This window comes from Sciurus carolinensis, chromosome 16 (assembly GCF_902686445.1).
Source record: "Sciurus carolinensis chromosome 16, mSciCar1.2, whole genome shotgun sequence".
NCBI classification, from domain to species: domain Eukaryota; kingdom Metazoa; phylum Chordata; class Mammalia; order Rodentia; family Sciuridae; genus Sciurus; species Sciurus carolinensis.
This window is the reverse complement of record NC_062228.1, coordinates 5,741,922-5,764,685: the sequence shown is the minus strand read 5'-3', so window position 1 is coordinate 5,764,685 and position 22,764 is coordinate 5,741,922. Positions and strand designations below refer to the sequence as shown.

General features: G+C 53.7%; 1 protein-coding gene across 1 annotated transcript in view; it reads left to right on the top strand.

Moving 5' to 3' along the window:
• Positions 1–22,764, top strand: part of Plcg2 (phospholipase C gamma 2) — a 137,249-nt gene that overhangs the window by 19,968 nt on the left and 94,517 nt on the right. The gene's annotated exons all lie outside the window — the stretch shown is intronic.

Sequence of the window (22,764 nt, the reverse complement as noted above, 5' to 3'; positions counted from 1 at the left end):
TGGACCATTTTTGTTTGTAAGAAATAAAATATAAATACAGTTAAGTTCTTGAGTGTACACTAGCTCCCTAGAGTATTAGTAATTCTCATGACTTAGTAATTATCATTCTCATGCTTTCCCCTGCATTTTGAAAATTTTATCTACAATTTTTTTTTTTTTTTGCAGTACTGGGTATTGAACCCAGGGCCTTGTGCTTGCCTTGCAAGCACTCTACCAACTGAGCTATATCCCCAGCTCTATCTGTAATTAACGTGTCGTGTTTTGTCTGTGTTCACATAATGGACACTGTGTGGTATGTGCCCCTCCAACCACTTGCATTTGGGCTTGCCATGGTCTGCGTGGGTTGTCCACATTGACGTCAGTACCTTCATTTTAATTGCTGTGAACAGTTCTACTTGACAAGAATGTGTGCTAGGTCTGTCCTTTCAATGCTGGACATTTAGCTTGTTTTCAAATGTGAAAATCTCCATTCCAACAAATCTATGTCTTCCATATTGTTTTGACTGACTAGTTTTCCAGTTTATTTTTTAAAGCAATGTCCTGTTTTTGGGGTATTATGTAGTTTCATATTTTCCGATTAATCCTGGCAATGTTTTCATAGCTAAGTTTGGGCATGTCCTTGGCATGCATGTTCGATAGGATGCATTTCTACGGCACTTTGAGGAGGATAGGGAGGCTCTGTGGTGGGCTTGGCACAAAGAGCTCCTGTTGCCCAGGAAGGCCACACTGACTCGCTGGTCCCCCTCTACCCTTGCCAGTGTCGGGCCGCAGTTTTTGCAGACATGAAATGCATTGCTCATACCAGGTCTTGCGGGTGTGGTCCCTACTTCCTTCCCTCCTGTCGGGTGTTAGTTCTGGCCCAGGCTGGGAAACCTCAGGAGCGATCAGGCTCTTCTTGGCTGGAGGTTTGTGCACCCACCCCAGCATCCCCAGGACTGTGTTGGGTGGAGGAGGGTGGCCCAGCCGTTGCTGTGGCCTGGGCTGCTGATCTTCCTCTTCATCCTGGGATCAACCCCAGGGCTGCTGTTTTCCCAGCTTTCTCCACGAGAATTCTGATGGGGACAGAAGTGCAGTGACGGTCCAAGGTTGGCAACTGGGGTTTCATTCTGGTTGGTCTGGCTGCTGGGATGTGGACTGCCTGTTGTTTTCCTTTCTCAAGAGAAAGGCTTGGGGGACCTTCCCGTTTGGAGTTGGTTCCAAAAATGTATGGCCATGCAGATTTGCCAACGGAGTTCAGCCTGGAATGGAAAAGATGAGAAGCTACTTTCTGGAGGCCATGTCTTGTCTCTGTCCTTCTAGCTTCTGGAACCAGCTGCCCCCAGTAGGTACTCAAGAGCTGTTGCTGTTGAATGTATAACTACCACCTCGAGTTATTTTATCTTTTTTTTTGAGAAGGAACCTAAGATTTCATCATTTTCATTTTTGAAATAATAGCTTCATTGATTCATGATTCATAATTATGATACCATGTGATTCACCTATTAAAGTATACAACTCAGGAGTTTTATATGTTCACAGAGTTGTGCAGACATTATTATAGTTGTTTTTAGAATGTTTCCGTTGTTCCTTGCAAAATCCTGTTCCCATTCTTTTTTTTTTTTTTTTTTTGTTACTGGGAATCGAACCCAAGAGTCTCTGAGCCACATCTCCAGTCCACCCTTTTAAAAATTTTTTGTTTTGAGAAAGGATCTTACTAAGTTGCTCAGGGCCTCGCTAAATTGTAAAATCTGGCCTTGAACTTGGAATCTTCCTGCCTCCCGAACCACTGGGATCACAGGCATGTGCCCCCACACTCAGCTCCTGTGCCTAATATTGTCATCTCCACTTCTTTCCTACTCCTGACAATGACAACTCTCCTCTCCACATTTGCTTGTTCTGGACATTTCCTACGAAGGAATCACATACGTGTGACCTCTAGCATCTGCCTTCTTTTTTAGTTTTTTTAAATTTAAATTAAAAAAAGTTTTTGTTCTCAGTTGTACATGACAGTAGAATGTCTTTATACATTTTGATAACGCATACATAAGTAGAGTGTAGTCTCCCATTTTTCTGATTATACGTATTGCAGGATCCCATCGATCATGCAGTCGTATGTACATGAGGTCACAATGTCTGTTTCACTCTAGCATCTACCTTCTTTTGAAGTTCATCGACACAGTGGCTTGGACTGGGACTTCATTCCTTTCTGTGACTGAGTGATAGTTCACTCTGTGTAGAGACCACGTGGTATTTATCTCTTCATCAGTTGATGGCCATTGACATTGTTTCCGCTTTCTGGTCACTGTGAGTGATGCTGCTGCAAACATTTGTGTACAGGGTTAATGTGAATATATATTTTCGTTTCTCTTGGCTATGCACCCAAGAGTGGAATGTCCAGGTCATTTGTAATTCTGTTTAATCATTGAAGGAACCACAAAGACCATTTTCCAGTCCTGCATTTAATGCCCCACCAGCCACACATGAGGATTCCAACTGCTCCACATCCTTCCAACTCTTGTCATTATCTGTCATAACCATCCCAGTGGGGTGATGTGTGTCCCTTCTGGAGCTACCACCGCAGCCCTGGAAGACCCATTTTGCAGGAGGTAACCCGTCTTGGTTTGTTCAGTGGATGTTCAGGTGGCGGGTGAGGTAAGGCCGGCTTCCATCATTTCATGGTTTGCTGCCTCATCCCAGAATGTCCCCTTTAGTGACCCTTTCTTCAGAGTCCTGGAGCTGCCACTTCATGTCCTCGCTGCCCACTTGAGCACTTCTGCCTCCTGTTTGACCCCAGCTGTGCTCTGAAGGAGCTGGGAAAATGGCATCGGGAGCACCGTGGGCACTGGGACAGGCGGGTGTGTTTGAGGAATTGGGGGCACCTTGAAGGCGTGGGACTTACTGCACTGACGGAGCACCTGCCACTTCCGTTGGCCGTGACCAGCACGTGTGTAGCAAGGTGCTTGTGTGTGTGTGCGTGCGTGTGGATATTTGTGTATTGTGTGTGGTCACCACAGCCAACCTGTGAGTTTTTCCCTTTTACTAACAAAGTGAGCTTGAGTGGCTTGACAAGGTCACCAGGCCCTTGGCAGGTGCTGTACCAGACAGTCTGCCTCCAAATTATTGTGTGCTCAGAATCGTTAGGAGCTTGAAAAGACAGGCTGCAGACTGAGAATGTTTGCAAAACACATGGCTGATAAGGGATCTGTATCCAAAATAGACAAAGAGCCCCTAGCGTTCAACAGTGAGAAACCACCCAATTAAAGTGTGGGAAAAAGATCCCAGAGGCGCCTCGCTCTCCCTACCCACTCCCGCCACCTCTCCATCCTGTGGAAGCCGCAGCCGGCAGCTTCTGGGCCAGCCGTGTCCGGGGAAGTGTGGCGTGTGCCACGAGTGTCACTCGTGTGTAGTTTAAGAGAAATGGCTGGAACTAATTTTGATAGTGCATTTTATTTAATTCAATGTCTCCAAAGTTAGTTTTTAAACATATATACTATATAATTAAAGAGACATTTAATGTTCTCGGTTTTGGTCTGAACCTTCAAAATCCAGTTTGTATTTTGCAGCTACATCACATCTCAATTCAGACCGATGCACTTTGGAGTGCTCCTGGGCCCCGTGCGGCCAGCGGCTGCCACTGTGGACACAGCTCTGTTCTCCTTTCGCACCACCCCGCCTTCCGTGTGTGGCAGTGCTGAGGTGATGGCGCCATCACTGCCTGGTGAGGGCCCGCGGTTTCCATTTCCCAGGAGGCACATTCCCGCACACCTGCTGACTGTTCGTCTGCCTGGATGTCCGCCCTGGACTTGGGTTGCTGGGTCTGGGCAGCCAGTTGAGCTGTGCTTCTGAGAATTACTGGTGGTCATGGAGGGGCCTTCTCTTGGGCGTTGCCTGGGTTCTCTAGCGTGTATCTGGGGAGCTTCTGTGCCCATGAGGCTCAGCAGTCGCCGCCTCGCAAGGCACGTGGCTCAGGTTCACACCCGGGTGGGCGGATGCTGTTAATTCCACGTACGTGGGAGAAGAGAGCGCTGGCAGGGAGATGGGAGGCCCTGGGTGGAGACCTGGAAGAAATGGGAGCATGGGCTCTGTGGCAGGGAAGGCGCAGTGGACGGGGCGGAGTCGTGTTCTGGAATGGGAGGGGGCCGAGCAGGGCGCTGGGGCGAGGCCAGGCGTGTGTGGGCCTTGGGGCCACGTTGTGGCACCGGGGCTCCTCCTGTAGGGCAGGTGGGAGCCTTGGGAGTCTGCAGCTGAGGACCGTGCGGTCCTTGCAGTTACTGGGTCTCGGCCTCGCCACTCCTTGCCACCCAGGCTGCCTGGTTCGCATTTCAAGTCCGGATTTCCATTTGGAGTGCCGTCACATGCTGTCACAGGGCCTGCAGCAGAGTCTGTCGTGCCGAACATGGTGATCGACGTGGTGATGCAGTGTCTGGACACAGTCCTCCCCTCACACCTGCAAGAGGGAGGAGGCTCGGGCCCAGGCACGCAGGCTGTCCTGGGGAACCCTTGGCCGGCCACAGGCTGGGTGGTGCGGTCCGTGGGAGGAGGGCTGAGGTCCAGGCTCTAAAGGAAGAGCCACGTCCTGGCGAAAGGGCCACTCTCAGCTTCATATGAGGCAGGACACTCATCCAGCCCCCACCTGTTATCAGCCCTGTTGCCACCACCACCTGCACTGCCAGCGCTGGCGTTTGTAGAGCTCTTACTCTGCACTTGGCCCTGTTCTGAGAGCTCTCTGTATATTGTTACTTGCTTGATCCCACCATTCCAAGGTCATTATCATCCCCATTTTATAGATGAGGAAAGGGAGGCACGGAGAGGCACAGTCACCTGCCCTGGGTTGCCTGGCTAGGAAGTGGCCAGGCTGGATCTGAGGGCAGGTGTGCTGTGCTGGCCAGGTCATGCTCTGCTGCCTCTTCCACTGTGCCATCACACAGGGCACCCGGGTGGACGCTGCCCTTCCGTTCCATCACTTTACAGAGCTCTTTTGTGGGTGTGATTCTGGCCCTGTTCCTGAATCCTGGACAGGTGGAAAAAGAGAAGGTCCACACTGAGCAGCTGGGCTTGCTCTGGGAACCCGAAGGGAATGGACCAGCTGAGGCTGTATGTTCCAAAGGTGCGTCTCCTCTTTAGCTCAAGGCTGCCAACCCCAGGGTTGGTTGGTAGTGCAATGAGCAGCCCTCACTGGGCAGTGCTGTGCCCAGGGGGGTGCATGCCCACCTGGGGAGGGGTAGGTGCTGCCCAGGATTTTGACTCTTTCAAGGGCTGTTAGGATTGTGGCTTCCTGGGCGACTTCCCTCAATTCAAGATGTTGACCAGGGAAACATTCAGACAAGCGCGTTTGACCCATAGGCTCTGGGTTGCAGCCACTGCCTTAGAGTCCTCGAGGGGCAAAGGTCTTGGTCTCAACTCTTCCAGGAGTGGGAGGCTGAGACCCAGAGTGTCTGGACACCTCCTGCTGCCAGGCCGCTGAGCTCCTTTCCTGTGGCTCCCCTGACCACCCACTGCCATTAGCAGATAGGTGAGAGATCCTGGTATTTGTCCAGGTACAGCCAAAAGGTCTGTTCCTTGCGTCCCGGTCTCTCTGGAGTGCCCTGTCTAGGGTGTCCCTCCAGAGCTGGTGTGCGAGACGCGCAGGCAGCCTGTGTGTCCCTCCTAGGGCTGCTTTGTCTCTGTGGCAGGGAGGCTCATCCTCACTGGGGCTGTGACAGGGTAGCTGCCAGCCTGGTGAAACTTTACCAACTGCACTCCTCCTTGCTTTCAAAGAGTTAAGGTTGAATTTGTGTACCATAAAATTCTCCCTTTTCAGGTACGAATGTTCTCAAAGCTCTGCAGCCACTGCCGTAACTCCAAGGCACATTCATAGCCTCCAGGACCCTGTCCTGAAGCAGCTCCTCCTCGCATCTTCCCACCCCCAGCCCTGGCAACCTCTAGTCTACTTTCTGCTGTGGATTAACCTGTTCCAGACATTTCTTAGGGAGGGCAGCACATGCCGTGGCCTCTTGTGTCTGGTGTCTTCAGCATTGTGCTTTCGGGTTGCTCTGGGGGGTGGTGTGTGTGAGCACCTGGTTCCTTTTTAAAACTGAATGGCATTCCATCTTGTGTTTAGACCATTTTCGACGTGGCCATTCCTTAGTTGATGGACAAGGAACATCTTTCGGCTCAATGACTGGCACTGAGTCAATGTCCACCTGTATGTAGGCTTTTGTGTTTTCACTTTTCTGGATGTGGGCATGCTGGGTCACGTGGTCTCCTTTGGTTTAACCTCTTGAGGGGCCACCAGACTGGTTTGCAAAGGGGCTACATCATTTTGCATTCCAAGGCTCTTCCCACTATTTTGAGGTCAAACTCTGATGCTTCAAGGTCAGAATGTCCAGGATACCCTCATGGAGAAGTGGGAGGGATGAGAGTGTATTGTAGAGGTCCCTGTGGTCCCAAGACTACAGCACAGAGTCCCAGCTCTGCCACATACCATGGGTGACGTGGAGCAAACTTCTTAACCTCCACAAGCTTCTGCTTCCCCCTTGCAAAACAGGGTTCCTCAGGGTGCCACGAGGCTCCGTGAGATCAAGGGAGAAAGAGCCCTGCAGGCTTCGTGGCACATGGGCACTGCCTGGTGAAGATCAGGACCTGGGGGGTTGGTGACCGACTCCGGGCATTTTAGTCCATGCTTGGTTGGTTCCCGCAAAGTCTGTCTAAGGTGAACACTCACATGGGCGGGGCAGGGAGCTGGTGTGTTTGCTTGAGTGGCTGCGGGTCGCCAGTGCTGAGCTGGCCTGGGCTCCCTCCTGCACGACAGGGTGCTTGCTGCAAATGCCAGTGGCTGAGAGTGGGGCCAGCACGCAGCTGTGGTGCAGGTGGGCTGGAAGCCCAGGGCGGGGTTGCTGCAGGTGTGCCCGTGCTGGGCATGGAGTCGGCACATCCACACCCCAGACCCCTCCACCCCCGCCCTCAGGCTAGGCAGCTCTGCGTGTTCTGTGCTGGCTTGGAGTTCCCTGGAGGGGTGGTCGACCTGATAACACACCCTCTTTGGGCCATGTCCCCTCCCCTGTCTCACCTCCCCAGGCACCTTCCAGTGACGCCTGAGGTACCCTCCCAAATAAGCTGTAGCATGTTATCTGTCTGTTCCGGCGAGAGGGGAGCGCGGCCGAGGACAGGTCTACTTCCACCCTGCGTCGGGAAGCACGTGGGCCATACTTGGCCACACTGGGACTCGCTGTTTCAACATACCTTGGGGTGTGTGTGTGTGTGTGTGCGCGCGCGTGTACGTTTTTCTCTCAGCATCTCCACTCATGGTGGGTGAGTCAGCGGTTGTGAATTTGTCTATTCACCAAAAGTGAGCTGTGAGCACCCAGCTGGTACTCGCTTCCATGGCCATCCCTGCGCACGGTCCCCCCGCGTGGTGCAGTGAGGAATCCGTGTGCCCAGCCGAGGTCACACACGGCCCTCTGTCCTCTTGTTGGGGCCCCAGGCTGCACACAGGCGTCCTCTGCACTCTCTGCTGCCGTGTTTCTGGGCTTCCGGGTTTCTGTGCGCTTTGGCGTGGCTGCTGTTTCAAACAGCCCCGGGCCATGTGCTCCTCTGCTGGACTCTCTGATCCCTCCCGTCATTTGTGCTTTTATTCAGTAACTGTCCTCCATCTTCTGAGGACAAGGAGCTGACTGCAGGAGACGTGGTCTTCAGTGTCGCGGGCCCTGCCGTTCAGCGGTGACGAGTAGACCAGCCCTGGTCAGAGGCTGAGGTGACTGTTCACAGTGCATGTGAAGGTAGTTTCTGCTGCTTGACGAGGGGTGACCGGGGAAAGCTCTGCATCTGATGGTGGCCCAGGAAACAGCAGCCAGACTGGCTAATGGGGATCGTTCTGGTCCCAGCGGCTGTGCTTTGTGGCCCATAGCCACGTCTGACCTGCGACTGCAGAAGGGTGTGAGTGCACATTTCCTGGAAAGACCCTGATCTCCCTCTGCTGTGGGAGGTCATGTGGCATCACGTTTGGACAAGCCTGGTCTTGACCCCTGACTCTCCCACTGTGGGACTTCAGCCTCTGCACCAGTAAAATGGGCACAAGGTGCACCGACCTTGGGCTGCAGTGAGACTGGGGGCTGGTACGTCCAACCTTTGGCTGGCATTACCACTAAGAAGGGGTGACTTTTCTCCTCTGGGGTCTAGGGCTCCCCAAGGGTGAGGCCATCACCAGTGGCCATCACTGGAGAGGAAATTTTGCCCCCAGGCCTGGAGACCAGCTTCTGGCTGTTGTTTGACTTTTCTTTAGCTGTATAACAAACACCGTCAGCACCTAGGACCTTAAAACAGCCAGCACTCTGTGGGGCAGGGCTTGGGGTGGGGGCTCCATCTCACCTGGTATTGCCCAGAGTCCCTCACCCAGATGTGACTGGCCAGAGCAGAGGCCATGGCCGTCTTCAGGATCAAGCCTGAGACTGGCAGAGCGTTACTCCACTGTACTGTGTCGGTCGAAGTTAGTCACAAAGCCAGCCTGACTCCACCTGTTGATGGGAAGAGCAGCTGTCTGTAAACCACCAGAGATGGAGACCATGGTGGCCAGGGCATCTCGGATGTGTTGAGCTGTCATGGAAGGCAGCTCTGGTGCCCTTCATGAGGACAGTGGTGGGAGGTGGTGGCAGGGAAACCAGGCTGGCTGTTGATGGGGGCTCTGCTCTCCACATGGCCTCTCGTCCTGCCGTGGGCGAGCCCAGTTTCCTGACCCAAGAGTCTCTGAGACATTCTCAGAGGTGGCAGGCAGAAGCCTCAGAGGGTACCAAGGTCTGGGCTCAGGAACACAGCGATATCGCTTCTGTCTCTTCCTACTGGGAAGAGTCATGAGGCCCAGGCGGGGAACTAGACCTGTCTTCGTGGTGAAAGGAACTGTGGGATATCATGGCTTTGTGGTTCAGTGGCCCACAGTGTCCCCCTCATGTGCTGTCCTCTTGAGGGTGCTCGCTGTCTGCTCCCCTGGCACAGGGACCAGGGGCAGCTTTAGATGCCCTTTAGTGATCATGTTCGGTGTGGCTGCAGCTTCGGAAAACACAGTTGATAGCAGAAGTTCTCCCACTGCATCTGGCCTTCAAGGAGACCCCGGATGTGCAGGCTGACCTCAGAGTGCGGAGCTGCTCTTTGCTTCAGTGTTTGCTGAGTGGTGGACTGTATGGGCTGGCATCCCGAGCCCTTGGAGAACGAGTGAGCACCCATGGAGCCCGAAGGAGAAGTCCAGTCCTGGGAGGGAAGGCGCAAGACAGACCTGCTTGCCATCCCCTCTCTTCCTTCCTGTCACGTGGCCCAGCACAGACACTTCCTCCCTGTGGGCGCATGGCCCCCATCTGTGAAGTGAGGTTGCAACACCTACTTCGCCTGGTTGTCATGAGCACCTGGGGAGCTGGGTACTCAACTCTTAGCGCCCGAGGGCCACTTCTGTCCTCTGTGCCTCGCTGTCCTCGTAGACGAGGCCCTTTCTACCTGAGAGTCACAGCTCCGTTCATCCTCGCTTTCTGCCCCTCTTTCTGGAATATGGCCCATTGGCCTTTGATTCCGTCACGCCTTTCTCTTTTGGAGGTTTGTCATGCCAGAAGTTACGTTTATGTGGACATTGAATGTCCTTCTCCCTTAGGCCGTGAGCATCAGAGGGGCTGTGTTTGTTCCTCCCGGTGCTCCAGTGCTTTGCGTGATGGCCACAGGCCAGTTGGGGGAATGCTGCTTTCCCTGCCTGGGCGCCGGGGACGCCCATCTGCTGCAATAAAGCGAAGCTCTGGAGGCCTGAGCTTTGGGGACTGTCCCGCAAGGGCCGGCTTTCTCGAGACCTTGGTGGCCTGGACAGCGGCCAGGCCAGAGCCAACCAGCTGGGAACACCCTTCATCAGATGTGGCAGCCTGGTTGGCGCTGTGGGCAGAGGAAAATGGTTGGAATGACTCGCATGAGATGCGCCTTGTCGTGAATTTCCATGGAAACCGAGGGCTGCCTGACCCCCTCGCTCTGGCATGAGGGAGTCGTGGCTGGGAGGGAGCAGCATGGGAGCTGGTGTTTAGGTGGATCACGAATGGGAAGATTTGCTTCCTCTTCTGTAAATTAGTGGGGAGACACTGGGCTTTTTTGTTTCGTTTTGGTTCTGGTGGAGGGATCTTTGGATCACACACACCAGTTCAGCTCTTCAGTGAGAACTCGGGTGTTCTTTCCTGTTGCTGGGTGGCCCTCTGTTGTGCAAATACACCCTCTGCCCTGATGTTGGGCACACCAGCTCTCCCTCTCTAAAACGAGGGCAGACTTTGCTCACTTTATGGGATTGTTTTGAGGATTAAGTGAGTTAGCGTGGAGTGATTGCGAGAGGGCTGAGACTGAGGTGACGATGGCTTTTATTCATTGCTTGTAACCCCCTCCACCCCAATTTTAGTGGTGGATATTGGAACTGCTTCCAGTCTAGGGCTTTTTTGAACAGTGCAGATGAATTAAGCAATAAAAATGCAAATCTGTAGCTGGGCGGCTTCGGATCTGTCTTAGGAGAAGCTGCTGCCTCTTCCCAGATGGGTGACTTTTGTTTTGGGGTGGGTTTTGGGACTCTGATCTGCCCAGTGGGACCCTACTTGTCACCTTGTGCCCTGCCCTGAGCCTGGCATGAGCCTGGCGGAGGCTCGTCCACCAGCTTGCCTCCCTGGAGCCTCAGGAAGTGGCCTCTACAGCAGCGAGTGGTGAGCGCTTGGCCAAGCGAGCAGATCACTGGAGCGCAAAGCCCCAAAATAGATCTTTCTCTGCTAAGCTGCCGAGCCAGTGGGGGCAGTGGCGAATGCTTTGCATAATTTCCTACCCAAAAGGAAAGGTTTTACTGCAAACAACTTTTTGGGACCAAAAAAAAAAAAAAAAAAAAAATCTCAAAAAAAATCCAAGATTCCCCCCGCCCCCTGCCAAATAGCACAAAATGAGGCTCAAGTTCAAATCCAAATCCACCACTTAGAAGCTGTGGGGTTTGGGACAAGTTCCTTTCTGAGCCTTAGTATTTTCTGTGTTAACCAGTGACATCAACCTAGACTGTCAGGTGTGTGTGTGGAGCAGCTGGTACCACGTTTGTAGTAGTGGAGATGCTGTGGATGGGGACGTCTCCCCCTCGGTCTCTTTTTTCCTTTTTTCCTCTTTGCTTGTTCCAGCACGCGGGCTCAGTTCCGGTTAACTCAGAGACGTGGCAGGCAGGGAGGGGATGGAGGTTAAGCTTCCAAAGCCTCCCCTGCAGGTCACTGGTCTGGCAGGGAGCACTTGGGCACTCACTCTAGGCATGAAGAGTGGCCCCCAGAGGGAGCAAGGCCGAACCCCTGGGTCCTGTGGGTGTGTACCTGGCAAAGGGGCCTTTGAAGATGGGATTAAGCAGAGGAGTTGAGAGGGCGATGATTCCGATTGCTTCAGAGGATCCTTGTCGGAGGCAGGAGTAGATGACGTGGCAGGAAGACAGAGCGGGAGGTGGAAGAGGGTCATGAGTCAAGGAGGGGAGGTCGCTGCTGGAAAGGGGTTCTGGTGCTTCCAGAGGAGCCAGTCCTGCTGGGCTTCGATTGAGCCCAGCGACGCTGGTTTTGACCTGGAACTGAAAGAGTAAATTTGTGTCGCTTGAAGCCATGGCGTTGGTGGGAATTTGCTGCCGCACACCCAGGGTGCTGAGCTTGCTAGGTGTGTGCGCCATGGCTTCATGGGACAGCCACCCCTCTGAGGGTGGCCTTGGTTCACTTCGCACTTCTGTCTTCCTGCCTCAAAGGGTCTGACTTTGGGGGCTGGGATGTGCTGGCCGCCTGGGGCTGACCCCGCAGACCCAGCTCTGTGGTTGGGCGGCTGGTAACGGCTACAGAGAGGCCTCCTGTGCGGACTGATGCCACCCGCTTGCGGCAGAGTAGCTTCCTGTCGCCAGACCCCGAGGTGCTGCCCTGATCTCACACAGGCCCAGCTGGGGCCAGGGCGGGCCAGGGGCTCTTTGAGGTGTGAGGCTCCCTAGACAGTGTGGTGGTGACTGAGGATTTAAAGCTCTGGTTTTCTTTTGATTTGGCAGCAAATGGTCCCTAGGGATGTGAGTTGGAGGCCAGGTGCAGTGAGGCAGGCCCGTAATCCCAGTGACAGGAGGCTGAGGCAGGAGGATCACAAACTCAAAACCAGACTTGGACTTGGCAAGGGACTCCAGGTTGGTCCAGGGCTCTTTGCTGGGGCCTTGTTGGCGGTGTCCTGGATCCTCTTTCTGTGTTTCTCGTGTGAGGCAATAGGACACAGTGGGGGATTGGGCCTCCAAATACCCAACAGTTGCTCTAATGAAGGAGCAACACTGAGGCTGAGAAGACGTCCCCCTGGTCACCACTGGTGACCTTTGCCCCGTCCCTGCCGCGGCATCTCCTCTGGTTGGATGGTAGTTCCCTGTGTAGACAGAACGATGGCCCCAAGATACCCTAAGCTTATGCCGGGAACCTGTGCCTAACATGACTTCCTGTGGTAAGAGGGACTCTGCAGACACCATTGAAGTAGAGACCACGAGCCGGGAGATCATCCTGGATAGTCCAGGTGGGCTCAGCGTGATCCCAGGGTTCAATCCAAGAGGAAGATGGAAGGTCAAACTCAGAGATTTACAGATGCTGACTTTGAAGATGGAGGAAGAGGCCCTGAGCCAGGAAGTGCTGGTGACCTGCGGAGGCTGCAAAGACACTGCATATACTCTCCCTGGAGCCTCCAGAGAGGATCGTGGCCCTATTGACACCTTGGTTTTAGTTAATGACACTTCCTGGGGTCAAATCCAAACACCTCTCACCATCGCGACCTTGAAGTCCAGTTGCTCCGTCTTGGGATTCTGACCTGCGGAACTGTGAGATAATAAATCTGTGTTGCTTTAAGCCACTACGTTTGGCTGTTCGTTACCGCAGCCTTAGGAAACGTATGCACTCTCCCACAGGCGTCTCCTGAGCTGCCGGCTCTGCTGGACCACTCTGTAAGTGTCTGTGGAGTCCTGACTACTTGCCAGACACTGCTGGGAACAGAGGTTACTGGGCTGACCAAAGTGAGACCCTCAGGAGCTCAGGGCTTAAGGGAGAAAGAGACAAGAAGATGACAACGCTCAGACCGTCCCCTGGGGTGCTGTGGGATCGAAGAGCCGGGAGCTGGGAAGCAGGGAGGGCTTTTCAGGTGTCTTGAGAGAAACTTTGGACTTGAAGTAGGAACTCCGTGAATGTCCAGTCGCCACATGACGACTCCTTCACACCCAGCCTCCAAAGTGGAACTTGTCACCAAAACCCGAGGATCTTCCTCTGTAAAACCCATTCCTCCCACTGTCCCCATCCTGGTGAGAGGCGGGCCACCACACGCCAGCGCCCACACCACTCCCCGCAGACCTCCTTCCTCTCGCCTGGGTCGCCTACATCAGACCCTCCTCTGGCCGCTGCAGAGGGCTGGCCCTGTTGGAGGTACTTTCCCGCCTGCCACTGGTGGGGCTCTGAGATTCCGGGTTCAGAGGCGGGGCGTGGAGAAAAACATCCGGGATACTGTGTCCTTGTAGAGGGACAGCAGGCTGCAGCCAGGGGTCGTGTCAAGGGGACCTAGGCTGGGGCTGGGGCTCTGCAGAGGTTGCTTGCCCAGTGTGAATGCAGCCCTGGGTTCCTGGGTGGGAGGGGAGAGACAAACTTCCTGGGGTCAAACTCCAGTGCCACTTAAAAATGCTACCTTGAGATCCAGCTGCTCGCTCGTGTGCCTGTCTCCTCATTGATAAGGTGGAAGCAGTGATAGTACCTGTCTCATAGGGATTTAGAATCCCACATGCTAAAAAAGCGCTCGGAACGATGCATGTCCAGTGACGTTGGTGCTTGTGAGGGAACCTTCCATGCAGTGTTTAGGACTGAACATCATGGTCGCCGGGGTTGTTTATTGAGTGGTCCTATTAGTCTCTGCCCTGGTGCTTGGAAAGTCCTCCTAATGCTTCTTGATGAGTCTACCCGTTTTACAGATGGGGAAACAGAGTCTCAAAAGGTAGCAGAACTTGCTGAGGCCATTCTGTCAGAATGGCTCTGCTGTGGCTTTCTGGGACCACTCTCAAGCAGCCAGAGACAATTCTGAGCAACTCTGGTGTGTTTTTCAAAAGTTGTTCTTCCTGTTTCTGTTTGGAAGTCTCGGTTCTGGTAGAGGTCACAGACCCAGCCTCCTGCTTCCTCTGGACAGCCAGAGAGCTGGTGAGGGCACTGGGCCCCAACCTGTCTCCGGATTCCGCCTCCCAGGTGCTCCGAGGGGTTTCCTTGTGCCACATGGGTTCTCTGTGACCATGCTCCTGGTGGAGCCTCAGGTTACATCTCCCTGTTGACCTTGGGCCAGATGAGGCTCGCTGGCCTCTTTCATGGTTCACCCTCAGTGAGAAGGCCCACTTCAGTTGTGAAGGATCGCTGGCTCTTTTGTACAGCTACAATGGAGGTTTTAGACTCAACTGCAACACTTCGTATTTATTCCTTTAAAGTCTTGCCTCCTGTTTCAGATGAGGGACCAGAGACTCCGGTACCTGTGGGAGGTCAGGCAGGTGACCTAAATTAGAGAAGTGGGCCTAGGGGATGCATGACCCCAAACATGGGCTGCAGAGACATGGAGGCTGCACAGGGCAGTTGGAGAGCGGGCGGGTTGGCCTCACCCGGCAGCTCCAGGTCCACACCTCTGTGGGGGGAGTTGCAGGTCGTTATTGTGAAACCTCATTTTTAAAAAATGAGTGTTGACTCATCTAAACAAACCAACAACCAGCCAACGGCTCGCCCTTGGCCCGGCAGGCCCGTCTGCAGCCCCGCCGTCCTGGGCCTGCAGCTCTGTGGTCTGCTTCACCCAGCTCCTCAGCTCGCAGCTGCGGTGCCGCAGCGCCCCTGCCTTTGCTTTGATCAGCCCTGGGGTTGAGGTGTTGATCATTGGGGGTCGGCCTAGGATCCTGGGGAGACTTCACGACCTTTAGCAAGTTATGAAACTCCTCTGAGACTCAGGACCATCTTTCAGAGCGCCTGGCGCCCAGACGATTTCAGTCAACGTGATGCCTTTCCCCTTTGTGTGAGCAAGGGAACTTCAGAAAAATAGGAAAAGGAAGTGACCAAGGCCCGAGCCCAGGGGCTCATCCCCGGAGACCTCCTTCCAGGGCCACCCTGCACGTCACCCAGGCATCCTGCCACCTAGCCTACCATTTGAGTCCTTGTCTGTTGGATCATGTTGACCTTGTGCAACCCTGCTGTGGTCTGGAGATGCTCCGAGACAGTGTGGGGACCGGGAACAGAGCGCTACGAGAGGACCTGTTGGTCACAGTCCTGGCAGGTCCTTTCTTTAAAAAATTCTTTTAAATCAGGGTGGGGTGAGCAGTGGGGAGGAGTGGCTGGAAATGAGACCAAGAATCAGAGAGCACGTGGCCATCAAGAGACCGTGCCAGCAGGGCTCTGTGGTTGAGTGCCCCAGAGTTCAATCCCCAGTACCTCACCCCCCAACAAAAAAAGAGACGATGCTGCATTGATCTTGGTTTTTTTTTTTTTTTTTTTGGTAATGGGAGTTGAACCCAGGGGCCTTAACCACTGAGCCACATCCCCAACCCTTGTTCATATTTTATTTAGAGACAGGGTTTTGTTGGGTTGCTTGAGGCCTCACTAAGTTGCTGAGGCTGACTTTGAACTCCTGATCCTCCTGCCTTAGCCTCCCAAGCCACTGGGACTCTTTTTTTTTTTTTTTTTTTCTTTTTTTGGTGCAGGGGATTTGAACCCAGGGCCTTGTGTTTATGAGGCAAGCACTCTACCAACTGAGCTATATCCCCAGCCCGCCACTGGGACTCTAGGCGTGTGTCACCTTGCCTGGCTTGATCTTGTGTTCTTAACCCCTTTGTATTCCCTTTAAAATGTGAAGCAACACCCAAGTATCCAGTCTAAGGAGCCATCCTGAGATGAACTGCCACACACCGCCTCACCCAGATCTAGGCCTGGAACACTGCCCTCCCTACCAGGTCCCTGCTCTTCTTGGTGGCTTGCCATCCAAGCAGCAGCCTTGGCCCTTGCCTCCATGACACCTCAGGATATTTTTCCAACCAGCTGATACGGATCATCGAATCCGCCCCTTTTATGAGTTGCACGATCCCCCCGCCTGGTGCCACCGTTCATTCGGCTATTCCCCTGCCTCTAGGGTGTCGCGGTTTTTGTTTATTTAGCCACTGTAGATTCTAAGGCCTAGGGCCTCGTGCTTGCTCTATTATTATGAACACTGCTTATTATAACATATTCAAACAATATAAATGAGAATTAAAAAAAAAAAAAGTTCTTCCTTCCCCCAATCCTGGAGGTAAGAAATATTTACTCTTTAGTGGGTGTTTTTATTTTTTAAGCGTCTTTCCTTGATGTATTTCCACATCCACATACATATAGGTTTAAAAAAAATTTTTTTTTTCAGTTGTAGATGGGCATAATACTTTTATTTATTTTTGTGTGGTGCTGAGGGTCCAACCCAGAGCTTCACATGGGCTAGGCAAGTGCTCCACCACTGAGCTACAGCCCCAGGCCCATGTACGTATAGTTTCTAAACAAGGCTGAGCCGCTTTCCTTAGAATTCTGAATCTAGACATAATTATAAAGTACGTATACATACTTCATCTTTTAAAGCATAGAAAATGTAAAAACCTGACTCTGTCAATCAGGAGTTGGACAGAGTCACCTCCAATCAGCTGCTTTATGAATCTGCGCAATTTATTTGAGCCTTTCAGACCCTCAGTTTCTTCATCTATTGAACAGGAGGCATGCCTGTGGTCCACTGTCTGCCCCTGCTGTGTCCTGAATGGTCCTCTCTTCCTCATGGCTGTGTAGTGTTCCCACTGTGGCTGTTCATTTCATCAGTCCCTTGCTTGTGGACAAGAAGTGATTCTGATCATCCAGAATAGAAATTCCCTGTGCCGCACCTTTGCACGCGTGTGCGAGTACATCTGCGGGATGGATTCCAGAAGCAGGATTCCTGCGTACGCATATTTAACTTCGCATCGTGGCATGCTTTCCCCTCACCAACTGCATCCTGGTTTTGGGGGGATTGTTGAGTGGATTTCCTGCTACAGGCACTACCTTGGAGCCAGAAATCGTAGAAGCTGGGCTTTCACGATGACGAGGGGTGCTCCTCCGTGCCTGCCTGGCCTGGCCTGCCCTGTCTTTCTGTACCTGTGATTTTCATTCACTCATGGGGACGGTTATTTGTTTTAATGAACACGCACTTGAGTTTTGACTTTATGGTATTTTGCAGAGAGACGGCACAGGAATAAGGGCGCAGCACCGCCCCGTCCTGCAGCCTTACACTCAGATTCCTCAAGCTCTCTGCCGAGTGTTGTGGATGTGCTCATAAAGCTGTCCTTTCTCCTGCAAAGAACCATGTCCTGAGACCTGGACGTGCAGGTCAGAGCTGGTGCTACCAGAGTGTCCAGGCAGATGTGTAGGAGGGCAGGTGCAGCGTGTCCCAGCAGGTAACCTCCTTGCTGTTCCTGGGGCACACACGTTTCCACCGCAGGGCCTTTCACGTACTGTGTGCTCTGCCTGGAACGCTCTTAGACATCAACTTGGGTGTCACCTCCCCCAGGGAGGCCTCCCTGATCGCTTCCTATGGGAGCTCCTCCTCTGTCACCCTCCGTGCCTCGCTCTGCTTTGGTGTAGTTTTTGCGCTGATTTATCTGTCAGAATGCCATTCCTGGAGAGCAGGGCTTTGATCTGTTTGGTTTGCTGCTGGCTCCCCAGCTCCCAGACTGTGCCAGGCGCTTGGCCCTCAGAGGCTCTTTGTTGACTGCTGGAGTGGACATTGCATCAGCTGTGAGGGTTTGTGGGTCGCAGCAGCAAATGTTGGAGTGCCAGCTTTGTGCCTGCTGCCCTGCTGAGTGTTTTGGCCTGCTCTGTTGTTTCCTCGAACCCTCTTGCCGGGGGGCCAGTCCTGTCTGTCATGTCTGTTGGTGTCTCCCTCTTGCTGGTGGGGACATGGAAGCTGAAGGCAGCACACTGGACACGCTGGGCAGGCTTGTGATCCTGTGTCCCCAGCTGCTGGTAGGAAAGGAGGAGGCAAGTTGTGGATTCTGTCCCTGGCTGTACCGACAGACTGGCTTTGTACCCCCTCAGGAGGACTCAGATCTTTGCAGGGAAACTGGCTGAAACTGGGTGCTCGGGGACCCCAGAGGCCCAACCTCTTGCCCTAATCCCACCTTCTCTGAAAGGGAAGGAAGTGTCTCACCTCCTAGCTCTCTGTAACAGGAACTGCAGAGAGGCCACACTGGCCACCACAGCCTTGGTTTGCAAAACGCTGAGTCTGGTGGGGAAATGGAGGGCTGGCCTGCTAACCACAGGGAGGACTCATTGCAGAGGCGACATGGGGGGCCAGGCCCTTCTCTGCCCCCAGTAGAAGGTACCAGGTTCTGCAGTCTTGCCAGGACCAACTGAGCTTGGGAGCTTGGAGCTAGTTAGTTACCAGCAGTGAGTGGGCTTTAGCATCTGCCAGCCTTAGTCTTCTCCTCTGATAAATGGGGTAATGATGATATGTGAGGTTTGAATGAGGAAATGCTTGTAAACCTTTGCTCACTGTGAACACTCGGGGATATTTGTGATTGTGGTGGTGGTGGGGAATGTGACAAAAGCCCTCCCGCTGCCACTCCACGTTGGAGGCTTGTTTTAGAATCAGTCCTCAGGTGAAGCACTGAGGGGATAAGGGATTTCCTGCAGGCTCTTATTTTCCCATTTGAAGATAATTTGTCATCTTAATTAAACTTCCAGGAATGGCTGATATCCACTGAAGACCCTGTTCCTATAAGGCTAGGGATTGAGACACAGCCTGTGGTCTGGGAGGGTGACGAGTTAGCATAGGGCGCTGTAAGTGCAGGTCGGGCAGAGCTGGCAGCTCCCACTGGTAACGACCAGAGGCCCCTGTGCGCAGTCCTGTGCGCGGGCTCTGGGGGTAGCACCGGGACATGTGTGGTCTTCGAGACAGGCGGAGAAGCTGGAAAGGGGTGTCCGGGAGAGGAAGGGGAGCCTCACGGGGGGTTGTCAGAGTTGGACCTGCCTAAGGCCCTTGAGTGCCTGCTCCTTTGCTGATCTTGGCCTGCAGGGAAGGGCTCACAGCATGGGGACTCGGGGGGGCAGAGTCCAGGAAGCTGGTGGTTTAAAATGTAAACCAACCCTTTAAAGAATGAAGGCCCTGGTTCCCTGAGGCTGCCTTTCCAGGCCAAGGAGGCTGGGTAGGCCTTGGCCTGTGTGTGGTAGGATCCCTGGGGCTTGGAAGGGGCTCCTGAGACCAGGCTCCCTCTGCCATCTGCCCACACCCTCCTGGGTCTTTCCTCGGCATGGCTGGGTTAGCCGACCAAGGAGCCTGGGCCAGGGTCTGGCCAATGTCACCAGTCCCTGCAGAGAGGTGGAGGCACCTGGAACTCCCTATCCTGTCCTGCTCCCACTCACCAGGTGGGAAGACATCTGGCCTGTTCTTACCGAGTGGGTGGCTTTGGCAGTGGCAGCCCTGATCACCTTTGACATCTCTCTGCTGGGAGAGACCTAGCTGGCTTTCAAGGCAGGTCTCACCTTCGTCAGAATCCATCCTACTCACCCTGAGATTTTCCAAGAGGACATCGTGGGAGTAGCTCCCTGGAAAGTGCCAAGGGGCAGGGAGTGGTGGGGCTGGCCTTGTCCCCAGGCCTCTGGTGATGGGCTGCCCCCACTCACCGCCTGGTGCCTTTGGCATTAAAGCCCAACTGGGTGGCCCTGGATGAATGATGTCACTCCCCAGCCAGCTCTGGAAAAAGAGGCTTTCTTCTCAAAGTTGGCATGAGGATTAAGGAGCTGGTGACGTCAGCTCTGGCACCACTGGACCAGCAAGGAGGCTGATCAATTCAGGTGTTTCTGTCCCGACCTTGACCACCGCGGGGCTCTGTTTCCTATAGGTCGCCTTCTGTCTGCCTCAGCATCAGCCCGGGAGCCAGCCTGCGGGTGCTGGGGATGCAGGGGCGGGAGCTGGACCTTCAGGGCGCAGGTCCCGGCTTGCCTGACCTGCCTGAGCCCATTTCCTCGTCTACAAAGTGGAGGCCATGGCAACCATGGCTGCTGCCCAGGGCTGTGGACAGGACTGCTGAGCTGCTGGACAGGACGGACTTGGCTTGTGTCGATGGACTGAGAACCCTCAGAGCCGCTGCCATTGCCGTTTGGGGTTTCAGGGTTGTGGCTCCTTCCATGGCTGCCCCAGAGAGGAAGAGCGTGGCAGGGACGGGCTGGATTGGAGCAGGGCAGGATGGGAACCATGGGGACCGAGGCACGGCTCCCCTCTCCCAGGGCTGCCCCGATGGGGATGGTCTCCTTTCGCAGAACTTCCTGTCAGTCCTGGAGCTGCTTGGTTGGGAGCGGAAGGCGTGAGCTTGCTTTGGCTTCCGCTGCCAGCTCTGGATCCTCGCTGGTGCGTGGGGAGGGATCTCTGTCCACCACAGAAATGGATACCGTACAGGGACAAGTCTTTCTTGGCCTGGAGGCAGACCGCAGGGGCCAGGGCAAGGCACCCTGCTCCCCTGGTTCATGGGTGCTGTTTTTCTTAGTAAGAGGAGGAGGAAGACTCTGGGCTTCAGGGTGCCACTGGCTTGGTTTGGGTGTCCGCTCTGCCATTTTTGTCTGAGTGACCTTGGACAGACTCCTTGATTGCCGGGAGCCTTTTTATTTCCGCAAAATGGGACTTGTAATGAGGTCTCTGTTGTGGAGTTTGTGAGTGCATGAGATGAGATGAAATACTTCGGGTAACACAGTTGATAAAGTACCCCCTACAGAGTGAGCGCTAGATGATTAATAGCTGTTAATAACAAAACTCTGAAGAGAAGTCTGCTATTACCTGTGTTAGTGTCTTGGGACTCTCCCCACTTCACACGTACTCCTGGTGGCTTAGCACAACAGAAATTCATTCTCAGAGTTCTGGGGGTTAAAGTCTGAAATCAGGGTCTCCGCAGGACATGCTCCCTCTGCAGACCTGGGGAGGATCCGCTCTCCTCCACGCCTCCTCCTGGCCTCTGGTGGTTGCTGGGGTCACTGGCTTGTGGAAGCACGCTCCCATCTCTGTTGTCACCTTGTGGCCTTCTTCCCTCTGTGTAGGTCTGTCTGTTTTCCAAGTCTCCCTCTTCTAAGAACAGCAGTCACTGGATCAGGGCCTACGCTTGGATCCATGAGCATGACCCGATCCTCACTTGGCCATATCTGTAAAGACCCTATTTCCAAAGAAGGCCACATTCACAGGTGCCAGGGATAGGACTTCCACATCTCTTTTTAGGGAATACAGTTCAACCTTCAGTACTATCCATTTATACCTTGTCTCCAGGGCCACAAAGGATAAGACTAGAGTTTTCTTCAGCCTGAATCCATGTTTTTGGGTCTCAGAGACTTTTAAAATGCCAGGGCTGACATAACCCCTGAACTTCATGAGGAGGAAACTGAGGCCCAGAGAGGTACAGTGACTCCTTTAAGGCCACATAGGTCATGCAATAAGTTGGTGGCAGAGGTGGAACTGGGACCCAGGGGTCTGCTGGTCCTGAAGTTGCCTCCGTACTGAATCTCTCATCCTGTTCTGGTCCCTGTAGCAACAGGCCCTCATTTCCACTTCTGGCCCAAGAGGGTCTTGCTGTGACCAGCAGTGACCAGCTTCAGGGAGTGCACCTTTGGTCTTGACCCCAGATTCTGTCCTTTCGTGGCCAGTGGTTTAAAGTCCAGGCTTTGAGGCTGGGGTGTGGCCCAGAGGTAGAGTGCTTGCTTAGCGTGCGCGAGGCCCTGGGTTTCCTCCCTAGCACCAGGAAGAAAAGGGCCAGATTGCTCAGGGTCAAATCCCGGCTTCACCTGTGTGACCTTAGACAAGTCCTTGGGACTTTCTGCTCCACTTTCCCCATCTGTGGAGTGGAGACCATAGTCTCAGCCTCATGTGTGCATAGGTGCCAGGGGTTCCTGGGAAGGAGGACGAGGACCAGAGTTTTCCCTGGGAGGGTTCCATCACAGTCACACCTTCAGAATTTGAGATAATTGTCAGTATTCTTATAATCCTTCTTTTCCTCTAAAAAAGACAAAAAACACAGAAAAGACAAAACATAAACTCAAAGAATGAGATGTCAGTGCTCGGTGGTGCTGTTGGGCTGGGTCCTCGTTGAGGGGACCCTGGTTTGCACTTCTGCAGGCACCCGGGATATTGGGACTGACGTTCATGGAATGTGTTCCCAGCCATCTTTGGTAGCTGTATGACCTTTGCTCTTTCCAAAAGAGTCCCCGGTGCCAGGCTGGGCATTGGGCCCCTGCAGGCATTTCCTCTGGGTTTTCATGCCTGGCTTATCAGGAGGCTGCAAGAGCGTCTATTTCTGCCCTGGCTAGAAATAGTGTGGCCCCTGCAGGGGTGGAGCCTGGAGTCAGCGGGAGGATTGGAAGTGGCCCGCTGGGAGGAGGGTCCATCTCCCCAGCATCCTCTGGGGAGACCGCTGGTCAGGTGCCATAGCCCAGCACGATCTCTTGCTGTGCCTGGGAGCATGGCCAGTGCTGGGAGCATGGTGTCCCTTCAGTTCCCACCCCGTCTTTCTGATCAGGACAGGAACACCCGTTGGGTACTAACATGTATTTTTCCCCTTTCCTTCCTGATACTGAGCATCTGAGCATTTTTTTCTTTGGACTTTCAATTGAGACAATCGTAGATTCACATGAGGTTGTAAGAAATAGTACACGTCAGGTAGCTCCCCTCCACGGCGACGTCTCGCAGAACTATAGAGTACAAGGTCATGGCCAGGACCCCGACGCTGACACTGCCCTCTGCCAATCACGCTCAGATTTCCCGGGT